Source organism: Alosa pseudoharengus, unplaced genomic scaffold, assembly GCF_046254945.1.
Source record: "Alosa pseudoharengus isolate Yale_2024_CS ecotype anadromous, Long Island Sound unplaced genomic scaffold, YU_APseudo_1.1 YU_APseudo_1.1_scf_11, whole genome shotgun sequence".
Lineage (NCBI taxonomy): Eukaryota > Metazoa > Chordata > Actinopteri > Clupeiformes > Clupeidae > Alosa > Alosa pseudoharengus.
The window spans coordinates 30,626,633-30,646,926 of NW_027468576.1; the positions used below are offsets into that span (position 1 = coordinate 30,626,633).

Below are 20,294 nucleotides of genomic sequence, written 5' to 3' on the forward strand. Positions count from 1 at the left end.
GGGTTAATTACAGTATACCCACTACAGCTAACTACTACATCACAGTACTACTACATCAGAGTATACCCACTACAGCTAACTACTACATCACAGTATACCCACTACAGCTAACTAGACTACACCACTGGGCATTGGTACGGTAAATGAGAACAGTTTATATGTAGAAACCATGCGCTCTTCTAATTGGCCCATGCTCTATATGCTCATTTCCTTTCTATGGATTACATTATAGGCAGGGAAGGGAATAGTCAATATGCGTAGATTACGGGGGGGGACGGGGGAGATATGTCCCCACCACTATTTATAATTTGAATTTTGTCCCCACCACTTCTAAAAATGTGCAAACCAATGTTGAGCGAAAAAATCCCCACATACTGAAATCATCGAGTCTAAACCATGCGATAGGCGCGCACAATGACATCCTCACAGCATGCACACCTGCCTGGATATGTGTGGATCAAGTGTTGCGCGGTTAAGGTTTTTTAACATCCGCACCCACCCAGTCATTTAATGCCTGCTAGAGTTGACTGTAGCTCGGAATGCAATCGGTTGCCATAGTAGGCTATCCTAAAATCCAGCGATAAAACGGCCTATATGTATATCCTCTGATTGTAGCCTAATGTTTACAGGCTATCTAGGCGATATTTGTAACATTTATTTTGTATTTGGCCTGTTATAAAATCATGTAGGCCTATTGAACAATTTAAACACATTGTGAACCCCAAAGTTGGAGACATGCATATAGACATTGCTGCAAATTTAAAACCGGATTACTCTGGAATGGCTAACTGGGGAGTGCTTTAAACTTTAATTAAAACTTTAAACTTTAATTACACCTTTGTGTTCGGTAAGGTCTGCTGTTTATTCTGATATATGGTTTGTCATGTGTTGAGGGAAAGTTCGCGAAGCCAAGATGAATGGGTAGGGAGACATGCGCAGAAAATATGATTCAATTAAAGTTAGGCTACTTTTCTCGCGAACCGTTTACCACAGCAACTAACCACCAACATCGTTTAAAAGCTGAGAAAAAGCTCTTTCGTGTGATACATGTGATGTCTGTGATGAATAGGCTACTTCGCAAGTAGTTCAGCAAATTTGGGTGGGACAGAAATACCTTTACAGAGCAGCAGATCAGGGCTGGCCATATCAGCTCTGATGTAGGCTACATTGATTTAAATGCATTATCGCTTCACTACCCAACACGCGAACAAGAAAGAAAAGAAAAAAGAAACCAATGAGCTTATGTCACGATTTCCGATAGGCCTAGGCCTAAACAAAAGACAGCTATTGGTAACCTAACAAGTAGGATTTGCTTTGCCTACTCTGCTGTTTGGTTGTCCCAAACTTTGAGACAACCCATACTCGCATTAACTGAATCTTATCAACCCGATGCCTAATAATCTCACTGCCTACGGCATAACTGATACAGTGCGCCTAGGCCTACTGTTAAACACCTGAAAAATATTAAGCTGCTGTTTTCTTTTCATGACGAGCACTAGGCCTACGTTTGAATGATTTATGACTGAATGGAACGTTGCGTTCACGTCGTGTGACAAAGTTTACACCAATCATCATCTTCTAATGTATCCTTATGTTGAGATGTCCATTCTCTTTGCCCTAGGCTATCATTTGTGCGTGAAGCATGTTTCAATTAAGATAGTACACAAGCTATTTTTATTGTTGTAATATTGAATGATTTCATGAATAAATTGTACGCACAGTGCGTACAGGATTACGGCTGGCGGCGCCACTGACCAAAGCCACAGTAGCCTGTGAACCTCTGATTTTCAAAGGGGAATCACGGCCAACGCAGGGGGCAACTCTTCTCTTCAATTTCCCTTCCAAATTACTTTTTTATTGTCTGAAGACATCTATCCCAAGAATCTAACATTCTAAGCAACAGCAAAGCAAATGCAAGCTAACCAAAGTGCAGTGGGTTCTCCCATCTCGCCATGGTTTTGGAAATCACACACCTGCTGCATCTGAAGGCCCACGCATAATAAGGCCTATGCCTATCACTCTACACGCCCCTGTTGCACGTCACATTAATAGCTGATGCTGCCTCTTGGCTCCCCAAAATGCAGCATCATGTGAACAGATCAGCAGGCCTGCAAATTTTCACCTCGTTTTCAGACACACGTTGCGGCAAAAAAACGTCTCATTGTTTTTTTTTGTCGGGTCGGGTCAGGTTCGGGTAGTTAATCAGTGCATATTGAGGGTCGAGTGGGTGCAGATTGACTCTCCTGACGGGTCGGGTGGGTGCGGATGTTAAAAAACCTTAACTGGCGCAACACTACTGTTGAGCATATTGTAATGCAGCGTTGAATGGATGAATAGCTTACATAAGGGTACCCCGCACTTTTCAAACCACACTCAAGCTTATGGTTATTGTCCCCACCACTTCTAAAAACAAACTGACGCCCTTGGAATAGTCTACTTTGAAAAGCCTGGTACTCCCCCCCCGCCCCTTGTCACGTGAACATATCTTAAGCTAAACATCTCAAAGCCAACAAGAAAAAAGGCTTCCTGCGCCATAACTCCTTTTACATTTCAAGGTGTTTCCCAAAATGTTCCTAGCTAATTATACTTTTGTGAGGACCAATCTGGACCAGCTAGGCTACATAACACAACTTTCAGATTTAAAACAAACATTTTAGAGCCTAAAATGTTGTTTTACTGCTTAGTTAAATGAAAAAATGTTAAGTCCTAACTATTTAAAATTTGACCTGTCGATTTCTTGTTGATGTTTTTTCTAATAAAGATCACCTGATCCATTTTATGCCCATCACACCCACCCACGCATGCCTAAACCTGCGTGAATAACAATAAGTGATACCAAGAAAAGCTCATTCACTAAGACCCTCTTCTAAATTACAGTTCTAACAAATGTATTTATTTTTATACGCCTACAAATTGGACACTATTCTCTTGTGAATACCTTAGAATTGCTTTTAATCATTTTGTTTTCACTTAGATCAATTTCCAAGTTGTCAGCAGTGAAGAGGCTATGCTACACCATCAACAACCCATCTTAACATCAGGAATGTTTTTAACAGGCTGTATCAATATCATCTTAACCTCCCACACAGTATTTTACTTCCTTTTACTGGCTACTGAACATTAGAATCAACACTTTTACTGTGCATTCTTTAGAGGCTTACTATGAGCAGGCTCAAGATTTCTACATACTCCTGCTAACTCCAGTCTCTGCAGGAAGTCAAATGTTTCCAGGCAAACTGTAGTCTCTACAGCCCCAGTGGACCTCCGTATATTTTATGCCCACCGAAACAGATCGTGGGGTTGATACCATGACAGCCAAGAAGAGACAAAGCTGTTATTGGTTCACCTCTCACTTAACTGGGCTGACCCTGGTGTTTACCAGCTCTATTATCCTTTTATCTGCAAGTGGAATAAACATGGCCTGCCACACTCACTTGCCCATCCCAGCATAAAAATAAGATGAAAGTGGGAGGTGAAAGGGTGTAGCAGATAGGGGGATGACAAATGGAGAAGGGGGTGGTTACACGGTTTCATTTATTACCATGGCAAGTCATTCTGGGCACATTTATCAATAATGGAGAAATAATGAAGAAAGATTAAAGCCTCTCAGGGCTTTTTGGGGTATTTTTTTGTCTAAATGACCTCAACATCTCCACAGTGGACAACAATGACTACAGAGAGAGCTCCATGTACTATTATGTACCAAGAATAGAGGTAAGAGCCATTCTGTGGGTACTGTAACCTGGCATGGGTCGACCAGCTAAATGGGGTGCATCATGGTTTATCTCTTCGATGCACCATGATGAACTACATGAAAATGGGACCCATTTCCTGAATGAGCCAATGTTGGCAAAAAGGCATAATTGAGTCCTACATGGCCTGAGTGATTGGCTTAATGTCCGTATTTAGCCTTTCTTCCCGACAGTGAGCTCTTCTGACACTTATCTACAGTTTAACCCCTGCCCTAACATGTCCGCTGTCATCAGTGCGTGTTCAACCTACAGTATATGATCTCCATCTACAGCTGCTGTCATGCAAACACAAATAATAGACATCAACATAAACATCAACAACAAAGGTGCATATTAGGAGATGTAGCCTACAGGTCATGAGGCAAGATAATAATAGCTTCTACCAGCTTCAATTAAACAAATGTCAAGAACCCTGTTGAATTACTGTATCTAAGTTAATTTTGCAAAAACTATTGTCATCTACAATGTGATGGACCTGTTAAAAAATTGGTTGATCCTCTTGCTAAAAAAAAAGCTAAAATTGCAACATTAAAAATTAAAAATGTAGTAAAAATGATATTTTACTCTCCAATTGCTTAATACCACCTAACCACAAACTGTGTTTTTTTTTTTTAAGTACCGGTATCTTCAATAAAAAGGTTCAACTTCTGTTCATTTCGGTCTCTGCAACGTAGTGCTAGGCATGGTACATATTCTGTTAAATCTCACTCGAGAATAATCATAGAAATAGCCCACAATTCTTCTTGTGCCAACATTAGGCTAATTGCTCCTGATACCATTTTCTTTAATATTGAAGTCTGGTTCCCTTTCAGCTTATATTGTAGGCGATAGTATATCGTCCTTGAACATTTTCAACGAAAAGTCCTGCACCGAGACTTGCTTCATTATGGAATTCCAAGTCCATCCGTGAAAATTACCGTCATGTCACACACTTTACCTTGATTAACAGCACTACAGACCTCCATCTGGATATATCACTACCATCTCTTGCTCCTTCACATATCTGATTAGCAACTCGTCACACAAGGTTACCTCAGTAGACAGTGAAAAACCATCACAAACCATGCCGAGCTAGAAGTCAAAGAGTACCCATGGACAGCTGAATAAAGGGAGCAGTGTGTGTGTGTGTGTGTGTGGGAGGGGGGGGGGGGGGGGGGCACAGAGTGTCAAGGAAGGGAGTAAAGAGACCGAATTTTCTGGGGTTTATCGGCACGAGTTATTGGGCACCTAAGAGTGTGGGAAATCCAACAGAGAAATATTATTCCTGGTAAATCTCAAAACTGTGAATAACACAAGCCAAGCAATTTACGCCAGAAGGTCATAGCAAAGTAAAGCGCAGGAAATTGGCAGGAAAAACGGGCTTTCTGGGAGAGTGAAATAGATGAGAGATGAAGGGTGATGAAAAGTTGACGGGCTACCCAGGCGGGTCTACAAAAAGTAATGAATATCCCTTGGTGTGCAGTGATTTTGAAAAACTGTCATTCTGAATGAAGTGAGATAAAAATTATATTTCACCCCGATAAAAAACCCACGAATACAGGAGCAGAAAGGACACATGTCTGCCAGATGCAGTCCTTAATCCCAGACAAGGCCTGACAATTTCCACCGACACTCAAAGCATACAAACAACGCTATCGCAGCATTTGCCAGCCTACGCACTGGTTAAATAACATAACTCACAGTAGCAGCCAATGCTCAATAACTCCCATATTATCAAAAGAAGATTGGACAGTTGCTTTAGTTCATCCACTGTATGAAAAATATTCTCCTCTTCAAAACTTTTCATTTTTATTTCCAATATCTATGTAATTTCTTCGCAACATAAAAGCAGCAGCAGAAGAATAAAACAGGAAAGGACAGAACATATTCAAATGACGACAGAATCTGCTCCTGTTAGGAAACAAAAAAAAAACAAGATTGTGTCCTTCAGAACAGAGTGGCACAGTGCTTCTCATACCAAAGTCTGATGGTTTTCTTCCTAAATAAATCGTCCACATCTATTGAATCCCTTTCATTTGATGACACAGGCCCTCCATTCAAGATTGAGAAAAGAGTCTAAATTACTTTGAGTTGGAGACTTTCTGTAAACAGAAAGGAATTACGGACCAGTAGCCAACGCTGTGGATCAACTATATACTTGGAATAAAAGCGGCATTCTTGTGTTACCTGGCAAGGGAATAAAGACCACAATGGACTTTAAACAAGAAGCGATGCACAATTTGCGGATTGATTTTTACTTCAGGGAGTCTCGACTTTTTTCACAACAGACAATATCCCAAGAAGACACACATAAAGCCCTGAATGCTGTGAATAGGCATTGTGAATACTCTTGTGCCCTTTGTCAAGATAATATAGGTGCTGTAGAGAAGACCTCAATGAGTGACCTCAATCTCATGCGTCTCCTATTGTTGCATGTGAAAGCAAAAAGCTTCTTTTCAGCTCTGTTGTTGCACATTGCTAGGCTTGTTTCTTCATGTAGATGGCTACTTTTGAAAGTTTTCTGTCAATATTCATGTCGTTTTTGAAATTCTCTTTTTCTTGACCAACACACTTCCATCATAAACATATGATGGTCAACATAATTTTGTATAAAAAAATATCTATAGGCAAAGTCTGTACAGGCATTATACCGATATAATTAATGGTGTGTTGCATTTCTTCCCTAAAACCGTTTTTGCTCTTTTACACCCCACTCTCCCTCTGGATCTGCAGAGCTCCATCTCCCAATCCCTGCGATAGCATTTCTAGGTATCATGTAGACTAAATAGATGCAAAAGGTATTGACTTACATTACCAACTTGGAACAGCATTCAAATTCAAGTTCACAGTTATCACTAAATAATAAATCTAACTAGCAAACATAAAACACACAAATAACAAATAACACATTTTCTCCCACCAAACCATTTTTTGTAGATAAAAAACCCATATTAGTAACATATATTATCCAAAATGGTTTCACCCGCGAAACCCCTCTATTTACCCATAGTTGTAGTCCCTCGGTTTCCCCGCGATAAACTAAGAAATTCACAATTTGAATGGTGGTAAAAAGTATACTAAGTTGTAAGTTTTAACTAATAAATGAAGTTTTTAACAGCCAGTGTGAACATTTGCATTTCTTGATCAGGAAAAGTATACAGATACGAGATGAAAATGACAATGTGTTTAGTTTGAGTATTTTGTGTTGACCGTCACGCATTAAACGTGTTGCCTAAAAATATAACAAAAACGCATTAGATCGTATTTAATCAATGCGAAATGGTGGTTAATAAAATAATGAAACGTAAACCAGAAATATAAAGCCAGGCAGACTGTAAAGACAATGACGTAATGACAAAACACCAGAAGAAATGTCTATTAGTGGCAAACGGTTGGTTGCGCCTCATGGCTCAGTCTTTAAAGTTGAAGTAAATTCGGATCGGCCCATGGATCTGCTAATTTCTCCGATCCCCAATCCAGCTATTTTGTCAATATCCGATCCTAATATTGGATCGGTGCTCCCATAGTAGATTTTTAATCTGCTTAATGTTAACCCAGACAAACAATGCATGACAGTGCATAACTAAATAAACAATGCTGGTGGCAGACCCAAACCCGTCGCATGTTGTACCTAGGATTAGTAAAGGCTCTCCTTCACTGTACCGTATGGGCTGCTGGTAGCCTAAATGCCCAATTAAAGACATAGGCCTAAAGCAACAAAACAGCATCACCAACAGAGCAGCGCCCGTGAGTATTTCACTGGGGATATCAAGCAGGCACCTTCCTACATTTGTGTTTCGTTGAGTTAGGCCAACGACACCTCCAGCAGGCTCAACAATAGTGTCTGGCGTCCCAAACCAACCCCCGTCCACACTTATGATGGGTTCTTTACCAACACATTCCTTGGTGATTCCTCTTCATTGCTGAGGCCGTTTATGATCAGATCAGCAATGTAACCAGACAGACCCTTCATGTGAGCACCCACAAATACCAACAAACTCTTCGGTCATTCCTCTTCATTGCTGTGGCCTTTTATGATCCGAACAGCAACATAACTAGACAAACCCTAGATGTGGGTACCAACAAATATCAACAAAATTCTTCAGTCAGTCCTCATATCTGCTGTGGCCGTTAATGATCCGAACAGCAACATAACCAGACAAACCCTCGATGCGGCCACCCACAAATGGCAACAAAATTCTTCAATCAATCCTCTTCGTTGCTATGGTCGTTAATGATCCAATCAGCAAAATAACCAGTCTAACCCTTTATGCGGGCACCCACAACAATTTCTTCCACCAATCCTCTTCGTTGCTGTAGCCGTTTATGATCTGATTAACAACATAAACAAACAAACGCAGACCTGTCGACCCAATCAGCAACATAACCAGACAAAGTACAAGCCCTTGATGCAGGCGCCAACAAACACCATGCGAGCTATTGCGCATCCCGCGCCAGTTCATCCATTGTCCTTGTTTTGATTGAGACATCGCTGTTGAACGCCTAACTTACTGTTCTTGTTTCCATACAAAGCTGGTTACCATCCATCTCTTCTCCCATGCTGTTGACTTACCCCATGCTTTCTAACTGGTACGTAGACCAAATCCTGCTCATCCCTTCAGCACCTGCCCAACAATATCCATATGCTATGCTTTGGCATGCTTATTTTCTTCCTGTGAATTCCACTTCCTCCCTGTTTTCACTGTTGTGGCTGTGATCTTGATGTCGGGATTCTTGGACTGTGACGGAGTCATCTCTAGACTGGTCTTAGCACATTTGAACTCCTCCACCAAGCGGGACATTGGTAACCCCAATATTCCCTTTCCATACAATGCTACAGTACTTAGAGAACATGACACTCCAAATCATTTCTGCAGTACAAACACAGACAAAGCTAACTAGGCAAGACGTTTCTATCGATGAAATGGATAGCCTCAACAATGAATTCTCTAAGCTCCAAGACCTGTCTACAATCACTCCATGTGGAATTGTACCGCCTGCTTAAACTCTTTACTGTTTTTTCCACAATAGACGGATTCACCTCGCCATCAGTATAAACTTTCAAACATTGGTGGAAACATTGTCTTTGCAAGTTATTTTGATCAGAGTCAACAGAAGTGCTTGTGATATCTCATATGTGTATTTAACTTACGACTGTTTCGAGGAAGATACGGGTAAATATTGCATATTGCCACCCAGCCCTTTTAAAACATCACATATTTTTAACAATATATTTTCACCACATAAACAACAGGTCTAAGTCACCTGACTAAGAATGCAGTAGAATGGAATAGAAGTTTAAGCACTTGGCAAGAGTTAGCCATTTATTGCAACCATGATTGCAACTTCTAAAATGATTCCATGGTGACAGGACCAGGTTGTGCACTCAAACAATTCTGTGGAGTCAGTGTGGACTGACAACATGCACTGAGGTAACCATGGTAATTGAACAACGTATCCTCATACCCATAATTCTCTCTCACTCTTCTATGCACACTACACCTATTAGGCTCAGGTCTCTGAGCTACTCCACACTGGGGGGGAGGGGCATGTACACAGACACTAGGCCCACCTGAGTGACACTTGCTGGGGCTCTGCACTTCCTGGCTCTCCCCTCCGACGCTCAGATAAGACCAGGGTCTTATCACCTCTATGAGAAGGGGGGAAGATTTGGCCTCTGTCCAAGGAAGCCAACGAAGCAAGAAAACCACTGTCTAGACACTTAAGGTGAAGTAAAGGGGGGAAAAATGCTCCGTTTGACAGGAAATACTAAGAGGGCTTTCACCAGAGCCAAGGAGAGTTGAGGAGCTGTAGTGCAGACAATGTCATTGTGCAGGGCTGGCTCACCAAATCCCTCTTTCTCCTGCCATTTCTGAACCTTTTACCATGGATCTTAGAGCAGCGCAACAGAACAGCACACCTCACAGTACGCTATCAGGGAGAAAGAGCACAATCATTGGACAACATTGCAACACCCAACCACAGCCTCTCGCTGGAACATGAAGGACATGACATTGGGACAAAAATTGAGTATTGATTTCCCCCCTCCCTCAGCTTTTTTTTTTGTTACTTGAAGGTCTTGAGTTAACTGGCTGTCATTGCAGTGGCACTTCAGAAGCCATCAGATGTGTTAATAAATAGCAGAAATACTGCACGATGTGAAAACAATCGTATCACAAAAATTGAATCATAACAAATATAAAAAACATGTCTTTGTGTGGTTGTTTCCTCATTCCTCACACATACTTCACTGCATTTCATAAGTCTGTGCAATGTTGTTTAAAGTTTTTTCTTCAGACTGTGACTCTTCAGCATGTAAGACAGCACAATCACAAAAGGAAGCACTGTGTTTACATTCCCATACGATGCTTTGGAGCATGCTTTGCATGTTAAAGCTCACTGTAACCCAAACATGAAGTGGAAAACAAGTGGGCCAAAAAAATGCCAGTGCTCCACAAAAAACACATTTAAAACTCAAACAAAAACAAAGACACATAAAAGTCACAGAGATTTATAGACACGTGCCTGCTATGGAAGTGGCCACTCCTCTAAACCCAATCATTTCCTATGATTCATCTTATGGAAAAAAAGATTATTTGTATGACATCCAAAAGTATAGCCTGCACTCAACACTGTGACTGACAACTTAGATATCACATTAACCATATCAGTTACCATTCCATAAACATTGACTTTACCAATTTTACCAAGCCGTAGTTCTATACCCACTCAAAAGGTATTTGGCCAGCTATAACAAACAAAATCAATGTTGTAACTGTTAGCTTTATAGGAAAGTGGAAGACAAAGAGATGTCAAAACATAAAATGATGAGCAAAAGTACGTGGTACAAATGAGTGGTGCTTACATACTATATATGGATGTTCCCGCCACGGGCACATCAAGCATGCCATCTGAAAACACCTGCTTTTAAAATGTGGAAAGATGTGCACTGCCCAGAGCCTTTTCACACAGAATACATAATTAAATAAAGTGCCGTTTTAGCCATGTGTGGTCTATTTGTAGAGACCACACTATATTTTTAGCAATTATAAAATAAAATGTTAGTATATCCACCCCTGAGTATCATGAACCACCATAGACTGATCTTACCCATGGCATGCCCAATTTGCCTCATGAACTACTGAAAAAAGCTGTAGTCAGCAGAGATGCTGGCCAAGTCTGGCATATCAGTCACCCCATGTGAGGTCTCTTACCACATTAGTCATTAATCCTTTTCTTAGAGACTCAAGCTGATTGCGTTCAGATCTCAGATCTCTCTGTTGTGGCCCCGTCTCTTCATCTTGTCTCTTAGGACAAAGAACATATTTCCATCAAGTAAACAAACAAAAATGTTCACATGGCTTTGCACTAACATACATTCAATGATGGATTGCTAATACAAAAAAAGCACATAGCAAATTATATGTTTGACCGCCATAGCATATATACACACATAAAAATAAACTACACACAAGCTAATAAAAAAATACACCTATTTGGGTACCATGACTAATAGAGTAAATTAAGTATCACATGCCAAGCTGTCCTGTCAATCAAGGTTAGTTGGAGATGCGTGGTATTCATTTCCTGTGTATGTCTGTTCCTTGTTTTTGTGTTCGACTAAAACTTAATATTCCACAGAGCCCATCACAAGGCCTAAATGCTCTGGGCATCACTGTAAAGGAATCTCAGGTTGGATTGGCAGAGTTAGGGCACACATCAAAAGTCTGTTCCCCTCTCAAAAGGTAAGATATAAATAATTAAATAGGACTAGCCCTGGAGGCTTCAGGTTGAGACATGCCAAAACGTGTTGGTCTACCTCTCTCACACCTCTGTAGATATCAAAGGGAACCAGGCCGATTACAGCTAAAGAGATAGAGGCCAATGGCCAATTACCATACACCTGACACGTGACTTGTTTCTTCAGACTAGAGGCCAACAATGGGAAAACTGAGGGAGGAAAATTACAGGTTAACAGGCAGTGCCTTCAATTGAAATGTCACTGTCAAGTTTTGCTTTTAGAAAGGTTACACCCACAGGGCCTCTCTAAAAGGTAGTCAGAATATCAATTAAAGAAATGAGTTGAAACATGGATATAAGAGAGACGGACAGGAAATTGTGTGTGTATACACACATACACACACACAGACACACACACACACACGTCCTATCAAACTTGAGGTGAAGTCACAGATTGAGTAGGTGAACCACAGAAACCAGAGTAATTATTGTTAGGGGCCTTTTAATTTCAGTGGCATTTGAAATAATTAATTTTTCAATGTGGTCAACCCAAAGTATTCTGTATTCTGTACCCAACATACCCTATCTCTTTCTCTCTCCTTGGGTTCTGCCAATTCAATCATTGGCGATAAGCAGTTTTTACCATTTTCTTAATGTTATTTTTAATGTATATCTTTGTATGTATGGTCCTAAATTCATTTTGACGGTGTATTATCATGCAAAGAATGTATTAACAAACATGCCATTCTCACAAGCCACCTAGGATCTTCACTATAGTTCTGTTCCCCGGGAATTCAAAATATATATGAGTGGCTTTTGCACCATAACAATACTAGCTTGGGAATACCCATACGAACCTTTGGCAAGTTTGGGGTTTGCTCTGCAAGTCCGTCTGGCCAAGAGGCCATTGAAACCCGTATCCAATGTCCCTAAAACACGGGCACGCAAATACAATTGCTAATCTGGAATGGATGTGTATTTCTTTGGAATTGAGTAAACAATAACATAAGTTTTTGTGTACCAGACCCACTCTCAATTGAGAAGGGTCAAGAGCAGGGGTGTCAAACATTAGGCCCGGGGGCCAGATCAGGCCCGCCAGCAGGTTTCATACGGCCCCCAGATGTTTTGGGTAGGAAGGGAAAATTAGAAAAAAAGATATTCACTTCCAGTTGTCTTCAACAATTTGTTATAAGCAATATCTCTATGATATGATAAATTGAATAAACCTAGCACTACAAACCATCCTCAGGAAGGAAGAAGCAGAAAAAGTAACATGGAAGTAGGGCATTTCAAGAGAGAAAGAGCCGTACTGGTATATGACAGCAGTACATATAAGTGATATAATCAAACAACACTCTGATACCCATGCAGAAAAATGATAATGACCATGACAATAACAGCCCCCCACTAGGTCTCATTCCAACAAATCCGGCCCATCACCTAATATGAGTTTGACACCACTGGTCTAGAGTCAACAAGGCTATAACAATACAGTATATTGCCAAGTACATAGGTTAGAAAATAATATAACTACTTTTTGTTAATGCCAACTATGTTATTGTTGGTGATGATAAAGCAAGTCCTATGTTACTGATTTTAGTCAAATGAATTAATACCTTGCCCTGCATACTATCATAAAAGGCAAAAACATGATAGGTCTACAAAAGAAAGTTTCACAGAACACAGCATAAAAAAATATTAGGAAAATATGAATTTACACTGTCACACTCTGTCCGTTAAAAGGAGAATCACTACTATAATTCAGACATACATAGATAGACAAACAATGTGTCTATGGCCATTTTGTGTTTTGCAAAAAACAATAACACAACAATGTCAACTAAATAACCATGTAGGTTATTCATATAACTTAATGCTAACTAAAAATGCTTGACTGAAAGATGTATATGTTTCCATATGCCATTTATTGCTAATTTTCAACTTTAACATGATAGTTCTATGTGCTAGAGGAAAAAAAATCCTTGAACACCCAACTCTGTAGGGACTCCAGATACTGCCATCTATAGTGCTATAAAGAGAGATGAAGAATTTGAGAAGTTCTAGTAGTTTATAGTCATGTACTCATAAAATGAATTATAAGTAATGAAATTATTATGCTCAAGAGCCAGCTCAACTTTAAAGAATAAATTTAAACTAGTAATTGAAAAGGTATATTGTGTGTGTGTATGGGAGGCTATGGTGCGTGCGTGTGTGTGTGTGTGTGTGGGAGGGGGGTATGAAATGGTGGGTGTGGGGGTGTTGGTGTGTGTGTGTGTTGGGGGGGGGAGGGTAATGGAGTGTGTGGGAAGGCAAATCAGTGATGCTGATGGTGTTCAAAATCAATGGGAATGTGCCTGAACAACAATGACTGAAACATTGCCCTAAAAAAATTCTCAAAAATCTTCTAGTCATTAGCTTGATGATAAATTGGTTATAAAGACTGGAGACTATGATGCCAACATGATCTGGGAAGTATCTATTTAAATGGAAACATTTCTATATATTTTTTTATTAGGTATGTATTCATCATGAAATGAAAATTCAGATATAATAAACACAGGAATCATTTCATAAGGGAAAAAATTAAACAGCAAAACTGCCTTTTAATGGAGGGTAAAGCTGTCTGACAAACAAATCATGTAAACAAATATGTGAGACAGAAATAGGATAAACCTGACTAGTAGGCATACAATGGTAAACCTCAAATGCTAGTGTTTGGGCGCCCTCCTGTGGTCATGTAAGATCTTGCTCATCAGTACATTCGTGTTTATTGTGTACAAAATCTGTACAAGATCAGTATTTGTTCAAAAGGTTAATTTCTTGCTCCATTTTTAACTTGTAATGTAGGCTAATTCTACTATAGTTTACTTGCAATATCCAAATATCCAGAGAAGAGACCTTTGAACAGTGAAACAGCCCCTTCAGATGAGCAATACTGAGAAAGAAGAGAAATCAAACTCTTAACACTGGTCAGGAGCAAAAGTGGCATAAGCAAAAGAAACCTGTTAGCCATAAATTGATTAAAAAATTCATGACCCTCACACATACACACACACACACAAGTTAATGTTGCTGATGTCTGAGCTCTCCAGTCATCTCTATGGTGTGGCAAATCAGAACCAAATTTCCCCCTGGGTTGCGGCACACACACAGGCAAAGGAGATACCTGGGGCCACCTGGGACTCACTCCAAAGAGTAGGCCAAGACAATTTCCCCTCAAATCACCTCTCTATCTTAATCTGACAGCCTGGCTCGATTAGGAAGCATGGAAATTACTTCTCTCCCCACCAGCTGTCATCCTGGAATTATCTTAATTGTAGCATGATTATGCCTCTGAGCTGCTGAGAGAGGCCTTCACTGCTTCTTGCCTTTTATAGGGAGGAAGTAAATAAATAATAGAAATGATATGATGCTTGGGGTATAGCGGTTGGCTTAGGATTTGTTTAAACACTGTAAACACGAACAGGCATACATGGTCTCTTCCACTCACTTACCCATTAGTTCACTCAATCTCTCGTTCTCTCTATCTCTCGCTCTCTCTCTCTCTCACACACACACACACACACACACACAAACATGCACACACACACACACACACACACACAAACTCTACACACACTTACACACACAGCTTTATTGCTATGCATGAATCAAGACATGTCTATTCTGACATATGGGCTGGCGTAGCCTAAACCAACATAACTCAACTGGATAAACAAAATAGGCAGTCAGAGGATTTTTGGACTTACAAGGCCTGGGTGTGCTAGTGGAAGCGTGTGTGTTGCAGAGAGAGTGAACAGGAAAACTGGTGGAATAAGCAACTTTCCGTGCTCATTCTAATAGTTGCAGAGACTATATAGGGAGACCTTTGTTAGTAGCTCATTCTTAATTAAATCCAGGCCTATAAGTAGTTAGGACGGTATTACTTCGGAAAAAGAAGTTTGCGTTGGCCGGGAATCGAACCCGGGTCAACTGCTTGGAAGGCAGCTATGCTAACCACTATACCACCAACGCATGCACATTACGGTAAAATGTGTCGTTAAAGAACGTGATCATCAGTGTTTGTCTACTATATTTGTACTTTATTCTTCTCTGTAGGCCAATTAATTTCAGCACCACAAGGAGGGTAAAGATGTGTTATCAGATACGTAATCAAAATCATTTCAAAAGATTTTCAGGCTTCACAGCTTTATCGCTTCTCGTTGGTTCAAAATTCTTTATCAACACAAGCCGATCCAACACTGGTGACAACAGTTGGAACACCTTCCTAAAAGCTCTAGCCTACATTGTGTATGTACATGAGATGTAATACAATGTGCTCGTGGCAAAAATCTGGGCTCGTCCGGGATTTGAACCCGGGACCTCTCGCACCCAAAGCGAGAATCATACCCCTAGACCAACGAGCCACACTTTCGGTATACTTTTTTGAGGTTTAAAACATACAGGAATATTACACTTGTGTGTTAAACGCATGGTTAAACGCGGTAGCCTGTGTAGCGCACATAATTAGCATATTCGCTCTGCAACAAATTGCAACGTCATCACCCTCCTTCACATCACAATGCTACGTTTCGCTACATGTTATTTTTTACGATTTTGAAAATAATGTATTCGTCGCACGATCATGGCCGGTTAGCTCAGTTGGTTAGAGCGTGGTGCTAATAACGCCAAGGTCGCGGGTTCGATCCCCGTACGGGCCAGCCAATACTTATGACAATCATAATTGCAAGAACATAGTCCCACGGAAGCATACCTGCCAACACTCCTCACTTGCATGACCATCAAACTTAATTTTAAAATCCTTGATCTATTCGTTTTTTTAGTCTAACATGTTCCAGGTTACCAGATTGTGTATGAAATACACCATACACATACACAATCACAATCACTTACTTTCAATTTAAATCTTTTTGTCATAAAACCTGGCAACCCAAAACCCAAATAAGGAAGGGGGTGCATACTGAGTCTCGCAAGCAAGCGGGCTAGCTAGTTGCCTGGCTAGTTGAATAGCCTACTCCACAACTAGCTGTTGTCAAATTGTTAAGGAAAGTAACACATCACATAAACTGTTATTGAGTGTTGTTGATACACAAAAGAAAGTGTCCTCGGAACATAATTTGACAGCAGCTCTGGAGTTTTTTGTAGAGGTAGGATGCATACATAACTGACATGCGTATCTGTTTCAGTAAGATAAAAGCAACGACCGAAATGTAGTGTTGCAATGAGTGTATGAAACATGTCAATGTCAAATATGTCAACATGTCATGTCAAACATCGATTCTGTGCAAACCAGGTATGATCGGAAGAGCAATTTAACATGCGCATTTAAAAGCTGTGGGAGAATGCAGATTCCTCTAATTAAAATTACTACTATAACAACAATTTTATGCATGTGAATATAAAGCCCTTAAAAAGAATCACTAGCCTACTCTTTTTCGATGTTTCCACAAGGTGGCGCGCCAAACCCCATCTTCACAGAGCCATACATAAATGTGCATTACATAGCTAGCCTTCATTTCCAAAACCAAGCTAAATTCATCTTAAACATATGCCATGTTACATGGGATGCATTCACTGTCATAACACACACGAACGTTTGCTCTAATTAAACACAATTTAACCAAATTTACATAAAGCAGGTTCCTGTAGGCTAGTTTTCAGCGATGGAATGTTAACATTAGATGGTTAGTGCTAGCGACATAGAGGTTAGCGATCTCGCTAGCTGCTAGTATCAAACATTTTTGCTAACTTCTGAAATAAACAAAATGTCGTTGAAAACAACCCTTTCAATAGATAACATAATGATGCCATTTACTTACTTTAAACGAACTGGTAGGTGTATTCGGTAAGATTCCATATAGCTGTTTAATTATTGATTATTTTCCACAGAAGAACTTGAAGCTTATGTCCTGTCCACCATGCGCCAGAGAATTTTCCACGAGGCACCTTGGTTTGGACATGCGCATATTGCCGTTGTGCCAGAAGACAGCGAGTAACCAAAGAGCAGGGTATACAAAGTAGCATATTTAAGCAGACCTGATACATTGAATGCCAATACCGTTCAACATGTAAGGATTAAATGTTCAAGGTTTCAGAGAATAAAATCAGCAACCATATTTAATGGCATAATGTAAACCAGGTAACCTTTGTATTTTTTTAGGGTACAGTAAGTGCAGCATATCAGCATAATTGTAACCTACAAATGACATCACATTTACATTTATTAATTTGGCAGACGTGTAATACAAATAAAGACAATCCTTCAAAGTATGATACATACAATAATTACTAATATAAATACAAAAAATAATATCTAAAAAAAAACAATTATTTATTAATTTCAATGAAGTAGTAGGCCTACCAGAGTTATTTGGACTATGTTTCGTAAGGCCTACTCAATTAGGCCTAATCAATTCACTGTGTTTACCCACTAACATGGGTGTGTGTGTAGGCATGGGTATTGGCATCTATTCTCTCTGTCTCCAGGCCCACTGCCACAGAGCAGTAGAGCAGCCACAAGTCCTTTAGGGTAAATTAAATACATACATAAAAAAAAATACATGTAAATAGGGTAGTACAAAACATATCAAACACAACAAATAATTCCGAAGAATCTAACTGCACTCACTGCTCCTCTTCATCATGGCCAGCCTCCTGCTTTGTGTCTACTTCATCCTTCTGTTCTGTGTTCAGCTCGTCTTCCTCCCTGCCTATTGATTCCTCCTCCAGGATAACATCTCCTAGCCTGTGGTTTCTGTTCCTCTCCTGCATTGCGACCTCGCCCTCCTTTCTCTGCTCCAGTGTGCAGTGATGGCTTTCTAGAGAGACCTGAAACTGGTTCGAAATAATGAGATCCAAGCTCATGATATCTCTGGACCAAAGATAAATCTTGCTGTATAATAACTCCTTACTGGAATACCATCAACCCCTGGACCGTCTTGTGTCACTTTCTCTCAAAACCATAAACCAAATTACCCGCATCCGCTCGAGAGCAATTTTCAGTTGTTCCTTCAGTTCATCAGTCTGAGAAATTACCTGTCAGAAGTATGTATTTATCAGTGAACTACCAGTCATTTATGCCTATGTGTGACTGTGTACACAAGATAAATACTCACATTGGTTAACAGGCAAGTAGTTTCACCCAGTTCTTTCTCCTTCAGAAGAATAATATTCTAGTAAGAGGACAACACAAATGTTATGCCATTACCAATTCTACTTAAACATGCAATGGCAGAGTAATATCGGTGTGAGTTAATGATGGCATACTTCTAGTTGGGGAAGCCGAGCTTCATTCGCAGCTACCCAGAGTTGAGCTGCTCTAACTGCTCTCTCCTCCAGAAACAACTGACACACACACAAACACACACGTTTCTACAACAGATCTGAAAAAGTGATGACACTCAGTTCTAATCATTTGAGTGCCATTCCCACCTCTTTATCCAGTTGGGAACTCCTTTTATACAATCTGGCATTTTCTTCCTCCTGAAGGACACAAAACATACATTGCACAAATAATTAACCAATCAGTATGGCTTTTAGTTTTTAGTAGCTCTAATCTGATATCGTTTACTCTTCGGTCATTCGTATCAAATCAGACAGAATCCGAGAAAGGTTACTGCACCCCATCTGACGTGACACGGAATAAGTGACCCTCTTCTTACCAGAGCACAGATCTCCATGTGCATGTTGTGAATCGTCTGGAAAAAGGCCTGGGCAGCTGCGCACTGATTTGGCTTTCTTGAGTGGAGTGGCATTACTGCCGATCAAGGCAGGAAAAGTAGACTGTATGATGATTAAAGTAAACAACCTACAATCTATATAATGCTCGTTATTGCCACATGATAGGCATGTCAAAAGGTGAGATCCACTCTGAAGTCTTAGGTGCTGTCTATGGATTCTTGCCGCCCGGGAACATAAATCCCACCTTTGCATCATTGTAGCCTACTTTAACTAAATCACTAGGCTACTTACGTAGTTGGATACGAGAAGTTCAAGATTCCAGTCTTTTAATTATGTGGCAGCATCAGCGAACTTGCACTGCGGACCGTTTTGGTTGGTTGCTATAAATTTAAAAAAATCCTCTAAGATGCAACGTGGAATGTTTGTTTTGAAATATTCAGTGCTGCCAAAGTAAATGGGTAAATAATTCTATTCTGAGCAATTTTCCATGCTATCACGTAGACGTATCCCTAGAGTCCACTCCTTTGTGGAAATAGTGGGCCAGAAGAAAGCGAGGTGCTGTGGGGCCTATGGCTATGCCTTTTTGCACAGTTATCTACGGGTAGGCTAGGCTACAAGGCAAATGTTTCAGGCAAGTGTGCCTAATGTCTGAGTGGAAGCAGTGGTTTGGAGATATCACGGAGTGCAGTCAGCGAAATAGTGACTGTTATTTTCTTTTAGTAGGTTACAAGGTATATCCAGCCTGACTTTTCAGTCGTAAGTAGACTATGAATGTACAAGTCTAGGAGCTAGCCCTGTGGCCGGTTAGCTCAGTTGGTTAGAGCGTGGTGCTAATAACGCCAAGGTCGCGGGTTCGATCCCCGTACGGGCCATCTGTTTTGTATCGCCTAGGTCGGAGTACGGCACATTTGGCTAGAATTACGTCGGAACGTGGAAATACAAATCTCTCCATTTAGGTGCGCAGATCTAACTGAAGGAGTTTACACATTGCGCGTGTCATGCACCGCGCTCGCCGCTAGTTTGCGCTTGATAGCCCTTGAGCGTGATGCATCCTAGACTCATGCTGGTTCATGAGGTGTGGGAGTAATGGGAAGGTTCTCAGTGATGGGCTGATGTCGTTTCTTCCACTGCAAGTGTTCATGT

General features: G+C 40.5%; 4 non-coding genes across 4 annotated transcripts; 2 read left to right on the forward strand and 2 right to left on the reverse strand.

The window, feature by feature from the left end:
- Positions 1 to 15,413: 15,413 nt before the first annotated feature.
- trnag-ucc (transfer RNA glycine (anticodon UCC)) lies at positions 15,414 to 15,485 on the reverse strand. Its single transcript has one exon. It is a non-coding gene; the product is annotated as a tRNA-Gly (tRNA).
- A 320-nt stretch (positions 15,486 to 15,805) lies between these two features.
- Positions 15,806 to 15,877, reverse strand: trnap-ugg (transfer RNA proline (anticodon UGG)). Its single transcript has one exon. It is a non-coding gene; the product is annotated as a tRNA-Pro (tRNA).
- A 220-nt stretch (positions 15,878 to 16,097) lies between these two features.
- trnai-aau (transfer RNA isoleucine (anticodon AAU)) lies at positions 16,098 to 16,171 on the forward strand. The gene has a single exon. It is a non-coding gene; the product is annotated as a tRNA-Ile (tRNA).
- Positions 16,172 to 19,949: 3,778 nt separating this feature from the next.
- On the forward strand, positions 19,950 to 20,023 carry trnai-aau (transfer RNA isoleucine (anticodon AAU)). The gene has a single exon. It is a non-coding gene; the product is annotated as a tRNA-Ile (tRNA).
- Positions 20,024 to 20,294: the final 271 nt, after the last annotated feature.